At 49.2% G+C, this 16428-nt stretch overlaps 1 protein-coding gene across 14 annotated transcripts in view; it reads left to right on the top strand.

The window, feature by feature from the left end:
* Positions 1–16428, top strand: part of stk33 (serine/threonine kinase 33) — a 219042-nt gene that overhangs the window by 57186 nt on the left and 145428 nt on the right. For 3 of the 14 annotated variants that reach the window (XM_086007936.1, XM_086007930.1, XM_086007929.1), the window contains exon 1: positions 3409–3466. The exons of the other annotated variants lie outside the window; for them this stretch is intronic. The gene's annotated coding sequence lies outside the window, so the exon portion shown is untranslated. Of the gene's footprint in view, positions 1–3408; positions 3467–16428 lie in introns of those variants that run through there. 14 annotated transcript variants of the gene reach the window in all.

Below are 16428 nucleotides of genomic sequence, written 5' to 3'. Positions count from 1 at the left end.
GAGATGAGCGACGCTGGAATCCAAAGAACCGCTCATGAGGTGTAGTATTTGTGGCTGTAGAAAGCAGGGACCGTATAGAGTGCAATGCATCCGGAAGCACTGTTTCCCATTGCTGGTCTGGTAGGCCCCGAGATCTTAAAGCGAGACGTACGGAATTCCAGATGATACCGTTATACCTCTCTACCTGCCCATTTCCGATGGGATGGTATGGTGTTGTTTTGCTTGTAGCAATTCCCCGTTCTGAGAGGTAGTCCTTGAGTTCCCTTGACATAAAGGATGGACCCCGATCTGAGTGAATATAAGCCGGCATGCCACAGAGAGAAAATACCTGCTCAAGGCAGCAGATTACTGTGGATGCCAGCATATTGGAGCAGGGGAAGGCAAACGGAAAACGTGAATATTCGTCGATCATGGTGAGCAAATATGTGTTCCGAGTTGAAGAGGGCACTGGGCCCTTAAAATCGATGCTAAGTCGTTGCATCGGTTGGGTTGCATGTATGAGTATACCATCTGAGGGGCGGAAGAACTGAGGTTTTAATTCCGCACAAAGCCGGCATTCTGAGCATATTTTCTTTACATCTCTAGTGGAAAAAGGGAGATTCCGTGATCGTACGAAATGTAGCATGCGCGTAACGCCAGGATGACATAATCCATTGTGGACATCCATGAGAGTCGACGACGACATAGTGGAGCAGAATGCCCGTGTGAGGGTGTCTGGGGTCACATTCTCCTTGCCTGGCCGATAGAGAATGGTATAACCAAAAGAGGCCAGTTCCATCCTCCAAAGTTGTATTTTATTATTCTTAATTTTGGTTCGTTTTTGATTATCGAGCATGAAGGCGACTGATCGTTGGTCCGTGATTAATGTAAAGTGCTGGCGAGCTAGAAAATGGTTCCACTTCCGTACTGCCTCTATGATGGCTGTGGCTTCCTTCTCAACCGGAGGATTATGTAGCTCGGCACCTTGTAAGGTCCTGGACATAAATGCTACAGGACGACCTTCCTGATTCAGAGTAGCCGAGATCGCCACCTCCGAGGCATCACATTCAACCACGAAAGGGAGATTCTCATCGATGGAGTGAAGAGCCGCTTTCTCCAACTGTTTTTTGAGAAGGTTAAAGGCTGCAACAGCTGCTGTTCCCAGTGGAAATGATCTAGCATGCAGCAAGGGTTGGATTTTGTCCGAAAAATGAGGAATCCATTTAGCGTAGTATGCAAACAGACCGAGAGCCCGACGTAAAGAAGCCGGATTCTTAGGTGACGGGAGCTCTTGGAGCGGGCGAAGTCTTTCTGGGCCTGGCTTAATGATACCATTGCCTACGCAGTAGCCAAGGATGTTGATGGTCGGTTGCGACTCAACAGATTTGGATTCATTCAGGGTTAAATTACGGCGATGGAGGGCATTCCGAAATTTTTGGAGCTTGGCGTCGTGTTCCTGTTGATCGTGACCTGCAATGGTAATGTTATCAAGATAGGGAAAAGTATCCCTTAGGTTTTCCTGTTTAACCAGGCCATCCATTGCCCGTTGGAAGACAGCCACTCCATTAGTAACCCCGAATGAGAGGCGACGAAATTGGTACAGCCGTCCATTAGCCTCAAAGGCCGTGTACTGCTTATCTGAGACCTTCAAGGGTACCTGATGATAGGCACTTTTTAAGTCGTAAGTTGAGAACACTTTGTATTCGGCCAGTTTATTAACCATATCATCAATGCGTGGCAATGGGTAGGCGTCCAAGTCGGTATATTGATTGATGGTTTGCGAATAATCAATGCATAGTCGCTGTTTGTGAGGTTTTAGAGGGTTCTTGACAATGACGACTTGAGCCCGCCAGGGCGATGAACATGGTTCGATGATATCCTCTGCTAGAAGTCGAGAGATTTCAGCCTCAATAAAAGATTGGTCTTCCTGATTAAAGCGCCGCGATTTCGTTATTATTGGTTTGCATCGAGGCGGAATACTGGCAAATAATGAGGGTTCATCCAGTGAAGCTGCTGATAATGCACAAAACGGTAATTTAGACGGTATATTAGAAATAGTAAGACCAGGTTTGGATCCGCCGAACTCAATAGTGAGTTTCTTATGCTGTTTCTGGAAATCCAGCCCTAAGAGGAGATCACTACATAAGTCCTTGAGTACCGAAAGTCGGGTGGAGGGATACATGCGACCATTAAGTGTCATATCAACAATACAAAAGCCGGAGATTCTGGTATTCAGTGATGACTGAGCCATCGCAATTGCCTGGTCCGATGGGAAGACATGTAGTTTCAATTTCGCAACAATCTGTTCCTTAATGAAACTATCAGTACTTCCTGAGTCAATTAAGGCATCTAAGGTATGCCCTTTAATTGAAACTTTTGTAGCTGCATGAGACAGGTTCTGTGGGCAAGCAGCTGTAATTGGTGTCGTTGCACAGAGAGTGGCTAAAACTCTCGGTGTGCTTCTTCGGGAGAGAGCTCGAGAGGAAGCTTGATAGGTCCTAGCTGGAGCATCCTGATAGGCCCTAATTGGGGCAGTTCGGTAGGCCTTAGCTGGATTGGCCCTCGTAGAGGCCCTTGATAGGCAAACTTTAGCAAAGTGTCCTTTTTTTTTGCAATAACTGCAGATTGCATTGCGAGCAGGGCAGGTTTTCCTAGGGTGAAAAGCATCTCCACAAAAGAAGCATTCCCTCCTAGATTGCCAAGAGGCTGCTAAAGTGGGGTCATCCTCCTCCTCTTCATCAGAATTATCAGAATTAGATTCCCCCATGATAGGGTTCACCTGAGACCGCTTGAATTGTCTGGTTGCAGTTACAGCAGCAGATCGAGATCTGGGCAGCTGATAGAGGTCTGCATTTCTCTTTGCCAAATCCAGAGAACAAGCTAGGTCAAAAGCTTTTTGTAGCTCAAGTGTTTTACTTTCTAGTAGACGCTGGCGTATAAATGGAGAGGCAATCCCGCAGATGAAAGCATCACGAATCATTTCTTCGCGGTACAGCTCAGCTGAGGCTGCCTGAAAGTTACAATCTATGCTGAGCCTGCGAAGTTCTATAAGGAATTCGTTAATCGATTCCCCTGGCCCTTGTTGGGCTGTGGCCAGTAGATGTCTAGCATAGACCTCATTTGGAGTCTTGGCATACAGTTTCTTAAGTGCCCGAATCACCTCATCGTAATTATCCCATTCATCAACATATTCGAACACTTTTGGGGTCACATAGTTGATAAGTATCCTCAATCTAGTAGGAGCATCCGCTTCACATTCATCCAGAAAATTCTCAAAAGTACGGTACCAATGCTTCCATACCCTGCCAGCTGCTGGTGTATTCGGGTCCAAGTCCAGACGAATAGGTCTAAGGATTCTCTCCATGATGGGTGGTTCCCTGGATCCTTAACTCCGAGTTTGTCCGAAGGTCTAGTATTTGTGAGTGTAAATATTAAGTTGCTTAAATTGATGTAAGAAAAGGAGTCTTACACATCAAGTAACTTTAAGGTAAGCTTTAAGCAACTTACAAACACACTATATACAAGAGAGGTCTTTACCATGCCTCTGGTAGAAGCCTCTTACAATACTGAACAGTCCAGTATTTATACCAGTCCAACAGGAAGTGACATATGACAGGAAGTGAGGTATGTACACAGTTCATAGTTCACAGTTCACAGGAAGTGATGACATAACTTCCCGGAAGTTATTATTATTATCACAATAACCATATTAAATCCTCTTGGGAACTGTGGCGAACAGCTGTTACTTTGGAATAAAAACATTTCACTTGTGGAATGTAGGCAAATGGATTTCTATATATATTTTTTGTACCTTTACCTTTTTTCATAAGTTGACCGTGATCTTTTAAAAAATGATTATATATAGTGTACTGAATTTGGTTTTATGCATGCGATGGCTTAGTGAGTATAAGAGGGCCATGTAACAGTGTCATACCAAAGACTATATTTTAAATTTTCAAAAACTAAACATTTTGCACCTCATTTAAGGTTGTTACCATATAAGTGTGTAAACAAATAGTAGAATGACTTGTGTATGTAGCTTTAAGAGAATAACTGGTCTCAGACTGCAGTACCGGCAGTGACCACCCCTGTATAAAAGGCGCTAGTGAGCCTCTGTTGTTTCAGTTTCACTATTGACTTCCATCAGTAAAGACGTGTTTTGTTCAACTCCTGCTGTCCGTGTCTCAATCATTCACGGACGTAATACTGGCGACGAGCAGATACGAACCTACCTACAGTCTGCACCACCTCCTGGGATCCATTCCTACAGCGAAGTGAGCAGAGGTCGAGGCCAGAAAGAAAAGAAAGTAAGAGGCAGTAGAAACGGGCGTCGACCGTGGGCATCGCCCTGTGTTGCGGAGTTGAAGATTGCTGGAGAAGCTGTCGGAAGCGGGGCCTGGTTCCTGTCGACGGTGCTTCAGCTAATCGGGCTGGTGGCAGGTAGTGCACTGATCCTTCCTGGGCTGCGGCGGTCGCGAACTCGAGCGGGTGGTTTGCAACGGGGCCGAGCAGCGTTGTCGGGAAGAAGAGAGAGAGAGGGTGGAGCACACAGGGCGTGGCCGGTGCTACGAAGCCGGGCTGCGTATAGACCCGCGAAGAGGGAGGCAAGAGTCCCACAGGGTTGTTCCACGACGGGAAAATATTAAAAAAAGAAATATTAAATGCGCAAGAAACCGCGAGGAGCTGCAGGTTGCAACGGGAACCGCGGAAAGCAGCGCTAGCAACAGCGGGGAAGAAGGCAAAGCGCGGGAGGTGCCATTTTGTTAAATCGGGGAAGAAGGCAAAGCGCGGGAGGCGCCATTTTAGATTTGCAAGATGCCGAAGACTGGCTGTATCACTGCTTTTGATAATACAATAGAGGACTGGACCACGTATGTGGAAAGAGTCGAGGTATATTTCGAGGCAAACGAAATAGCGGAGGAGAAAAAGGCATCGATATTGCTAAACTTAATGGGTGCTAGAACGTACGGCCTATTGCGGGACCTGATTACTCCAGCCAAACCGAAGGCGAAGAGTTTTAACGAAATTGTTGCTGTCCTACAGGAACACCTAAACCCTGCACCACTGTTGATAGCAGAAAGATTTAAATTCCACAGGAGAACTCAGCATAAAGATGAGAGCAATGCTGAGTACCTTACGGAACTACGCAAGCTATCAAAGCACTGCCAGTTCGGAGCAGGACTGGCAGATACCCTACGGGACAAATTTGTCTGTGGACTCCTGAGTGAAGGAACACAGAAGAAGTTACTCTCAGAGAAAGAGCTGACGCTAGATAAGGCTTTCAGCGTGGCAGTATCGTATGAAGCAGCAGCCAGGGGAGCTGCAGAAATTCAACAAAAACCACAGGAATACGGCACCCACGAAATGACACGGGGATTTGCAAAATGTTATCGCTGCGGCAGAACTAACCATGACCAGAAGGACTGCTGGTCCAAAGACAAAATATGCAGGCAATGTGGGAAGATGGGACACATTGCACGAGTTTGCAGGTCTGGGAAGAAGACCAGCGACAACAAAAATTGACCTAGCACAAGCATATTTGCAGATGGAGGTTGAAGAGTCCTCTAGGAAGTATCTCACGATAAACACTCACAAAGGTCTTTACCAGTATCATCGGTTGGTATTTGGAGTAGCATCGGCTCCGGCGATATGGCAAAGAGCGATGGAACAAGTCCTGCAAGGGATTCCGGGGACTCAGTGTTACTTGGACGACATCCTTGTGACAGGTGAAGATGACAGTGAACACCTTAACAACCTAGAACAGGTGCTCACTAGACTACGGGAACATGGGCTGCGAGCCAACCGCCCCAAGTGCGAATTTTTTAAGAAACAGCTATCGTATTTTGGCCACGTGATTGATGAAGAGGGGTTACATAAGTCCCCTGACAAAATTGAAGCGGTTGTTAAGGCCCCAGCGCCTGAAAATGTGTCGCAACTGAGGTCATTCCTCGGATTGGTGAATTACTACCATATGTTTTTGCCGAATTTGTCGACAATTCTGCACCCACTGAACGCCCTGCTACGAACGGGGGTAGCATGGAAAAGGAGTGATGATTGTAAGCAGGCCTTTCAGAAGAGTAAGGACTTAATCACGTCAAGGGAAGTATTGGCTTACTACAACCCAGCACTGCCGATCAGACTGGCGTGTGATGCGTCTCCCTACGGCATTGGGGCGGTACTGTCGCATAAATTCCTTGATGGTTTAGAGAGGCCGATAGCTTTTGCGTCACGCTCGTTAACTTCTGCCGAGCGTAACTACGCCCAGATTGACAGAGAGGCCCTCAGCCTAGTGTGGGGGGTGAAGAAGTTCAATCACTACCTGCACGGTCAAAAATTTACTCTACTAACCGATCATCAACCTCTTGTCTCCATTTTCAACCCTCAGAAGGGCGTACCGATAATGACAGCACAAAGGCTGCAGAGGTGGTCCCTTTTCCTAGGGGCACACCAATATGACATCGAGTACAAAGGAACTAAACAGCATGGAAATGCTGATGGATTGTCACGCCTACCGTTGCCGACGGTGGAAGAAGACGACCTTGCAGTGGATCCAATGGAGTTATTCCACTCGACCATAGTCGAATGTCTCCCTGTGACGAATGCAAACATAGAAAAGGAAACACGGAATGACCCGACACTATCACGGGTCTATGATTTAACGGTGAAGGGATGGCCAGCACATGGCGAACCACTGCTGCCCGCATTCTCGCCGAGAAGAGAACAGCTGTCAGTGTGCAGAGGAACCTTGATGTGTGGATCCAGAGTAGTAATTCCACCTAAGTTGACGGATAGAGTGCTCAATGAGCTTCATGAGGGTCATCTGGGCGGGGTAAAAATGAAGAACTTAGCCAGGGTGTTTGTGTGGTGGCCGGGAATCGATAGAGAAATCGAAGAGATGACCAAGAGCTGTGCAGGATGCCAGAAGGTCCAAAAAGCCCCACCACAAGCTCCTCTGCATCCATGGGAGTGGCCCTCATCTCCATGGCAAAGGGTGCACATTGATTTTGCTGGTCCCTTCATGGACTCGATGTTTTTAATTGCGGTGGATGCACATTCAAAGTGGCCAGAGGTAATAAAAATGTCCTCAACCACCACGGAAAAAACTATCACAGTTTTACGAACCATATTCGCCAGGAATGGGCTGCCTGAACAGATTTGCTCTGACAATGGACCACAGTTTGTGTCTGAAGAGTTCCGGAGGTTCTTAAAGAACAATGGTGTTAAGCATTATACATCTGCCCCGTATCATCCAGCCACTAATGGATTGGCCGAGAGGTTTGTCCAAACATTCAAGAAGGCTATCAAGGCAATGCGTAATGAAGAGATACCCCTGCAACACAAGGTGGACAACTTCTTGTTTGCCTACCGGAATGCGACACATGCAGTTACCAACCAAACTCCAGCCATGATGTTCTTCAATCGAAGACTACGATGCCGCTTGGATTTGGTTAAGCCAAACATCCGAAGAGATGTGGAGAACAGGCAGTTTCAGAATATGAATGAAAGGCCGACCAGGAGTTTTAAGATAGGTCAACCAGTTTTGGCCCGGGACTACCGCACAGAGAAATGGCAGCCAGGAACGATTTGTACACGACAAGGACCTCTCATGTATACCGTGGCCGTTGGGGAGAGCATTGTAAGACGCCATGCTGACCAGATTCTAGAGTCACTGGAAAACGTCAACTCCACACCACGATCTGATACACCTGGTAATGAAATCGACGTTCCAATTGCAGCTACCGCAGAACCGGTAATATTGGAAGCAGATGAACCAAACAACGACATTAATCCTGACTCAACCTTGCCAGAAGAACCTGATACCCCAAAGAGGCGTTATCCAGACAGAATCAGGAAGCCTCCTCAAAGACTGAACTTATAATTACTTAAACTTAACCAATGTACCTAGCAACCGTAATTGTGATTGTAATTAGTTATCATTTAGTTGTTAAATGAATGTTATGTACTGTTTATCTAAAAGGGGAGGAATTGTTGTGTCTGTACCTTTTAAGAGAATAACTGGTCTCAGACTGCAGTACCGGCAGTGACCACCCCTGTACAAAAGGCGCTAGTGAGCCTCTGTTGTTTCAGCTTCACTATTGACTTCCATCAGTAAAGACGTGTTTTGTTCAACTCCTGCTGTCCATGTCTCAATCATTCACGGACGTAATATGACTGGTAATCAATTAAAATTTATGTTGGTTTAAAGGGAAAATGTGTTATAAAGGTATTATTCAGAGCTGTCATGTAGTTTTCAAAATGGTTTTGAATAAGGCCCATTGTAACTCAAATCAAACTTGCTATTATGCAATTGAAGCTTACTGTAGAAAATTTGCCATTTATGAATCTCATTTTTCTAAATCAATAAATTTCTATTGGCACAGGAAATATTTAAAAACACAATCCAATAATCTATAATATATGAAACGTTTTGCATTTATGTGTTTTCTGTCATCTTTTCCCATTATAAATTCCAATGACCAGATTTACATTGGCCCGGATTTTGCGGTCAGCGGTGAAGGAACAGCGCTCAGCGTTCACTACGTTGACAGCTGCCACAAAGTTTTCTCGGGCTTTCGAGCAGAGACTTGGTCTAACCCGGCGTCTGATCCAGCACAGCGCCCTCTACAGGGGATCTCCGAGCAGGGCAAGAAATAGCAAGGTTCTCCAACTAATCAGATTGAAGACTCCTCAGAGACACGCCGAGTCTAAACCAGGAAGTATAAATTAGAATTAGATCATGTATCGTAAGCAGAAAAAGATTGGGATAGACCGATGGGATTAAGAGACAGACAGAAAAAGTTTAAAAAAAAATTAAATCTCTAACATTAATCTGAATATGGCTCCACTCTTGTAAAGGTTACATTTTTGGAACCAGAGAGGTTGTTTGGCAGTAATTATCAATTATCACACCGTTAAATTTTTTCAATTTACTCCTGAATGAACCAGCCCTAACTTTTGCTGCCGTCTTTAGTGGGGAACTAGTGGGCAAGTACCCCAAGTTCACACCATTGCATTGATTTCAGTGAGGACTGTTACAGTGCACACTGGAGGAGCAGGGTATCTCTGACAGCAACTTCCGGATTTCCGCATTTAAATGCACATGTGCGGATGCCAGAAGTTGCTGTCTGACTTGCTTCGCTATTACGATGAGAGCTGATGGAGAGCTCTGGAATTCCCTCCATAAATCTCTGTGCCTCTCCACTTTTCTCTCTCCTCCTTTAAGACGCTCCTTAAAACCTACCTCTTGCACCAAGCTTTTCATCATCTGCCCTAACATTGCCTTATATGGCTCGGTGTTAATTTTTTTTTTTTGGTAACACTTCTATGAAGCGCCATGGGACATTTTATTACGTTAAATGCGCTATATAAATATAAGTTGTTGCTGTTGTCATCATGCAAAATCCGGACCAATGGATCTGCCTATGTGAACTTGGCACAATGTGATTACCCCCTCCCCTCAATGCTGGTACTACAGCACTCCTCCACTGGCAGGAGAGTATCAGTATAGCATGCCAAGTTTACATGGCAGTTTTCATTACAAATGTAGATGTAGGAATTTATAATAGAAAAAGACTAGTAAGGACAGAATGTATGACTTAAGACGACAACTGAATTACACTTAAATACATATAAATACAAGTTGTTGTTGTTACACTTGCATGGTTTGATACATTTATTATTACCCTCTAACCCTGCTTTACCTAAAAACTACGCTTTATCTTGATACCCTGTGTGCAATGCCACAGGAGATCAGCTTAGGGTATAAGGTTTATGGGAATGCATTTTGGGTGTGAAGTATCTTTAATAATGCCTCTGTTGCTCAAACAACTTTGCTCCAAACTGTTGGTTTCATTGATGATACTCTGGGATATACTTGTGATAGGTTCATGCAAGCATAAATCTGCAGGTGTCATTACATAGTACTTAGGAGCAGAGATTCCAAACTTTTTCCTTCCCCCCCCCCCCCCCCCCCCACTTAACTGGCCCATAGGTTACAGAGGCCAGTTATAGTGCTGTGGCTGAGATCAGCCAATTCAGCACAGACTGGCGATTACACCTGGTACTTTTGTGGTCTGTAGGAATCTGTCACACCAGGAGGTGCATTGTCCAGCATACCATTTGGGGATTGTACTGTTTTAAAGAGGACTCTCATTTTGGATATTATGCAACAGGAATATGTTCTTCAAAAGGAAGGAGCACAAAGATTATATCTTGTATGACCAGATTCAGTTGATGCATGAAATGAGAGGCTCTTTGATTAGAAAATTATTTTAAAGCAACATTTTGTGGGTTGCAAGCTGATTTTGACTTGTGATTGAAACCAATTATTTTAACTATGCAGAGAAACACAATGTTTTAAAAAGAAATTTGTTAATTAGTTAGAATGTCCTCTGCATGGATAGAATACCAAGTCTATTAAAGGATATTCGCTCAATATCCCTGTTACATGTTTAAGGCTTCTTGGGTATATGTTTAAAGGCATTGTTATATAATAACATAAGCCAGATGTGTAACAATAGTACCCCCCTTGTGAGCTGAATTTTTTTTTTTATTCGTTCAGGGAATGTGGGTGTTGCTGGCAAGGCCAGCACTTATTGCGCATCCCTAATTACCCTTGAGAAGGTGGTGGTGAGCTGCAATTTCAGAGGGTAGTTAAGCGTTCCTTCCATCAGTGAACCAGATGGGTTTTTACGATAATCCGGTAGTTTCATGGTCACCATTACTGATACTAGCTTTATATTCCAGATTTATTTAATTAACTGAATTTAAATTCCCCACCTCAGAAGATATATGCCAAATTATTCAATCCACAATCCACTGGTGCATGAAGCAGGTGATAGATGCTTTGCTTGCCAGGGCCAGCTCTTTCATCACTTTCCCCATGGAATACAGCCAGCAGCATGAGACAGCATTACATTTTTTCCTTGTGGCAAGTTTCCTTAAAGTGCTGAGCATTATAGATGACAAAGAAGTGAGTGTTGAGATACCGCGGCAAACGTGGGAGTCGAGACCAGAGCTAGTAAAACACAACTGCTTTTATTCTACCTCATGGCAAAGAGGAACTGGAAAAGCCCGCGCATCCACTTAAATACTCCCCAGACAGGAAGTGCTCCCGGCAGCCTGTCCCTGTGGGAAACAAGTTGCTGGAGGAAAGGGCCCCCGGCTGGGGGCGTCTGCTTAAACTGTCCGTGCCGCCGTGAGCGGATTATGTCCAGTGGTGGCGTGTCGCCACAGAGCGCCCCCCAGAACCCGCTTAGGAGGAGTGGACGAGTCGTGACGGTGGTCTGATGGTTCTGCCGCAGCGGCTCTGAGTGGTCGCCGGTCTAGTTGGTGGGGCCGGGTGGTTTGCCGCCGGCTGTGCTGGCTTGCTGGCGGGACGGTCTCTAGTTGGAGGCCGGGCCACGGGGACCTGTTAGTCATAGAGTCATAGAGTTTTACAGCACAGAAAGAGGCCCTTCGGCCCATCGTGTCTGCGCCGCCCATCCATCCCTGTCCAGTCTAATCCCATTTTCCAGCATTTGGTCCATAGCCTTGTATGCAAGGTTCTGTGTGTGCTGGTTTGAGCCGGTCGATGGAGACTGTGTCGACCCTGTCGCCGAGTCGCAGCTTGAAGACCTTGTCCCTGGTTTGTAGTACCTCGTACGGTCCGTCATACGGGGGTCGCAGGGGCCCGCGGTGCGCGTCGTGTCGCACGAAGACGAAGTGCGCCTGCTGTAAATTTGGCGGGACGTGAGGTGCGAGTTCGCCGTGTTGGTTGACCAGCAGTGGGGCGAACTGCTGAGCGGAAGAGAAAGAGTTGAGCCGCTGCTGTTCGGCCGACCAAGGCGTGGTAGCCTCCGGAAGGAATTCGCCTGGGACGCGCAGCGGTTGTCCGTAGACTAACTCCGCTGCTGAGGACTGGAGGTCTTCCTTGACCACGGTGCGCAGGCCTAGTAGCACCCACGGTAGGCGGTCAGTCCAGGTACTGTCCTGCAGGCCGGCGCGGAGTGAGGCCTTGAGTGACCTGTGGAAGCGTTCACAAAGCCCGTTGGCCTGCGGGTGGTACGCCGTGGTTCGGTGGAGCGTCACCCCGAGGTTGCGTGCTGTGGCCGTCCAGAGTTTGGAGGTGAACTGGGCGCCTCTGTCGGAGGTTATGTTGGCCAGTACGCCGAACCTCGCAACCCAGGTGTTAACGAACGCCCTGGCGATGTCGGCTGTGGTGGTGGAGGTCAGCGGCACTGCCTCAGGCCAGCGTGTGTAGCGGTCGACCATCGTGAGGAGATAAGTTTGGCCTTGCGATGGTGGCAGAGGACCGACGATGTCGACGTGTACGTGGTCGAAGCGGCGGCTGGGTACCTCGAAGTCTCCCAGGGGTGCTTTTGTGTGCAGCTGTACCTTAGCCCGTTGGCAGGCGAGGCAGGAGGTGGCCTAAGTCCGAACATCTTTGCTGAGGCCGCGCCAGACGAAGCGCTGGGAGAGGAGTTTGACGGATGCGCGGGAACCCGGGTGGGAGAGCCCGTGGAGCGCGTCGAAGATGCGGCGGCGCCAGGTTGCAGGGACGCCCGGCCTGGGTTGGCCGAGTGAGATGTCGCAAGTGACTGCCGTGGCTTCGGGCCCGTGCGCGACCTTGGCTAGGCGTAGCCCTGGCAGGCTGGTAGCCGCCGAGAGGAGGTCTGGGTCCGTGAGCTGGGCCGCTGCTAGTTGCGCGTAGTCGACCGCGAGGTGATTCGCGCAGATGGCGGGACGGGAAAGGCAGTCGGCGACAACGTTGTCTCTACTGGAGACGTGCTGGATGTCCGTAGTAAACTCGGACACGGCTGCGAGCTGGCGTTGCTGCCTAGTGGACCAGGGTTCGGTGTGCTTGGCCATCGCGTATGTGAGCGGCTTGTGGTCCACGTACGCGGTGAAGGGGCGGCCTTCCAGGAGGAACCTGAAATGGCGGACCGACAGGTGGAGCGCGAGAAGCTCGCGGTCGAAAGTGGAGTATTTGACCTCCGGGGGGCGCAGTTGGCGGCTGTAGAAGGCAAGTGGCTGCCACGCGCCATTGACCCACTGCTCGAACACGGCTCCGACCGCGTGGTCGGAGGCGTCGGTGGTGAGCGCGACCCGGGCATCGGCCCTCGGGTGCGCAAGCAGGGTGGCGTCGGCGAGCGCGTTTTTGGTGGCGTCGAAGGCGGCTGACGTGTCAGTGGTCCAAGCTACGTCCGTCTTGCTGGATTTACCTCGGAGGGAGTCGTATAGGGGCTTCATGAGGGTTGCAGCTCTGGGGATGAACCTGTTGTAGAAGTTCACCATCCCGAGGAACTCCTGGAGGCCCTTGATGGTTGTGGGACGGGGGAATTGCTGGACGGCCTGCACCTTGTTGGGCAGGGGGACGGCCCCAGCAGGGGTGATGTGGTGACCGAGAAAATCGATCTCGGTTAGGCCGAATTGGCACTTCGCCGGGCTGAGGATGAGCCCGTGTTGGGTTAGGCGCCCGAACAGGATGCAAATGTGTTCGAGGTGTTCCTGTTTGGAGGAGCTGGCCACGAGAATGTCGTCTAGATAGACGAATAGGAAGTTCAGGTCCCGGAGGACTGAGTCCATAAGGCGCTGGAAAGCCTGGGCTGCATTCTTGAGGCCGAAGGGCATCCTCAGGAACTTGAACAGGCCGAATGGGGTGATGACGGCTGTTTTGGGGATGTCCGCGGGGTGTACGGGGACTTGGTGGTAACTGCGCACCAGGTCGACCTTGGAAAAGAGGGTTCGTCCGGCCAGTCGGGCCGAGAAGTCCTGGATGTGTGGCACCGGGTATCGGTTGGGGGTGGTGGCGTCGGTAGTCCCCGCAAGGGCGCCAGCCTCCGCCGGGCTTGGGGGCGATGTGGAGGGGTGAGGCCCAAGGGCTGCTGGAGCGGCGGATGATGCCGAGTTGTTCCATGGTGGTGAACTCGGCCCGCGCGATTTCCAGCTGGGCCGGGTTGAGTCTGCGGGCGTGGGCAGAAACTGGGGGACCGGTGGAGGGGATATAGTGCTCCACACCGTGTTTGGCGGCTTTGGCCGAAAAGGTCGGGTTAGTGAGGGCGGGAAACTCGGCTAGGAGGGCCGAGTAGTCGTCCGTGGCTCTGGCGAGGCAGTAGGTCGTCAGGCCGGCCGAACAGGCCGGGGTGAATGCGCCGGGGATGGGGGCCATGGTGTTGATGTCGACGAGGCGGTGCCTCGGAATGTCGACAAGGAGGCCGTGGGCGCGTAGGAAGTCGGCGCCGATGAGTGGGCAGAGGACCTTGGCTGTGAGGAACTCCCAGCGGTAGCGGCGGCCCGCGAGGTCGAGCGTGACCATGCGGGTGCCATATGTGCGGATGTCAGAGCCATTGGCTGCGGCCAGCGTGATACCCAGTGTGCCGTGTTGGATTTCGAGGGCGGAGGCGGGGGTGATGCTGTGCTGGGCCCGTGTGTCGCACAGAAATCGGCGGTTGGTTCTGTCGTCGGTGACGTACAATAGAGGCCCCTTTTGCCCCGCGGCCATCGCGGGGGCCGGTGCGGGGGGGGTGGGTTTGAAAGTACACGGTGGCGTGCAGCGTTGGGCCCTAGCGCCAAAATGGGTGTGGTAGTAGCAGTGACCCGGAGTGGTAGGGCGGTCGGGCCTAGTGGGCCGGGAAGCCCGCGTGGTCGCTGCCGTGAGGTCGGGCGCGACGTCGCGAGCGGACTGTGCAGAGAGCAGCCGGTCGGCCTTTTCGGCTATGTCATTCAGGTCCGTGGAGCCAGACTCCACAATGAGCGGGCGGATGCTGGCGGGGAGCTGCCGAATGAAAAGCGTGCGTAAGAGGGCGCCGGTGTTTTTGTCGTCCGAGAGGGACAGCATGTGGGAAAGCAGATCCGAGGGTGAAGCGTCACCAAGGCCGGGGAGGTCAAGGAGTTGGCTGTTGCGCTGGTAAGAGGATGTTTGAAATTTTTTAAGGAGCGCAGCCTTCAGATGTTCGTACTTGCCTTCCGGTGGTGGATCCTGCAGCGCTGCCCAAACCTTGGGGACTGTGGCGTAGGTGAGAGAGGAGACGAGGTAGTCGTACTTTGTGGTGTCGACTGTAATGTGTTTCAGCCGGAATCTGGACTCAGCTTGAACAAACCAGGCTTCGGCCAGGTTCTCCCAAAAGTCCGGTAGTTTCACCGTGACTGCGTTTGTTTCCGCCATGCTAGCTTAGGATTCGTCCTGAGCGTCGGGGTCACCAGTGTTGCGATACCGCGGCAAACGTGGGAGTCGAGACCAGAGCTAGGAAAACACAACTGCTTTTATTCTACCTCATGGCAAAGAGGAACTGGAAAAGCCCGCGCATCCACTTAAATACTCCCCAGACAGGAAGTGCTCCCGGCAGCCTGTCCCTGCGGGAAACAAGTTGCTGGAGGAAAGGGCCCCCGGCTGGGGGCGTCTGCTTAAACTGTCCGTGCCGCTGTGAGCGGATTATGTCCAGTGGTGGCATGTCGCCACATGAGCATGTGGGCATCTATCTCCAAAATCATAACCAGCCTACCATGTCACCTCTGTTTGGAACGGGAAGGAGACTAAACGGATTGCTTGTTCGGAGTGAGCATTTTTTGTCACGTTCCAGGATTTTTTTGACGATTACATAGGAATGATTTGAAAGTAAGAGTTACGTTTAATGTTGGCATTTTTAAGAGAAATATATTCACAAAAAAGCCACCTAGACAAAAGGTGGTTAATATGCTAAATGGAAATTATTTTCCCCAGAGGCCAAACATTTAGCAAATCGTTGGCATTTCTAGGTAATGGGGGAAAAATACCTCGCATCCGTTATTTTGGAATGTCCTTTGATCTGTCATTGAAGAGAGAGATTAAAAGAGAGCGGATGGGACACAGGCTGACAGAGAGAGAGAGAGGCTTTTTTTTAATAGGAAATCTGCGAGGACAGTCAGGTTAGTTAAAGGGAAAGCTGTAAATGCTTTCACTGAGGAAAATGGGTTAGAAATACTGGAGGATAATTAGAAGCCATCTTGTTTAAGCCAAGTAAGTCTTTTTTATTGCTTCCCCTTGTGATAGAGTATGGTATGTGTATCTTCTACCACTTAACTGTGTGCTTCTGATATGTACTTTGCCATTGGGAGGAGGAAGTGAACACTCGGTTCACAGTTGAAATAAAGTCAACCCATATTAATTTAGTATATTTCAGTGACATCAATAAAGTCTGCTCTGCAGTAAAATGGACATAGATATGCATATGCAAAAGGTGCTGAACAGTTGCTTGTTTGGGAACTAAAAATTGAGGAACAAGTAAAGTCAACATGAGAGCCTTGGGTTTTGCAGCAACGGCTGGACTTCTCCGAGTGTAGACTGCATTCATGTTGCCATCAAGGCACCACAAGACCAGTCAGGAGCTGTGGTAAACAGGAAGGGGTTTCACTCTATTAATGTGAAGCTTGTATGTGCTCACATGTAGTGCATTAGCTGAGTGGGGGAAGAAGCAAGTTGCTAGGATAATG

This window comes from Somniosus microcephalus, chromosome 15 (assembly GCF_052327205.1).
Source record: "Somniosus microcephalus isolate GS21.2 chromosome 15, FLI_Smic_1.0, whole genome shotgun sequence".
NCBI classification, from domain to species: Eukaryota; Metazoa; Chordata; class Chondrichthyes; order Squaliformes; family Somniosidae; genus Somniosus; species Somniosus microcephalus.
Note: the sequence above shows the minus strand (reverse complement) of the source record. Positions and strands in the feature narration are given on the sequence as shown.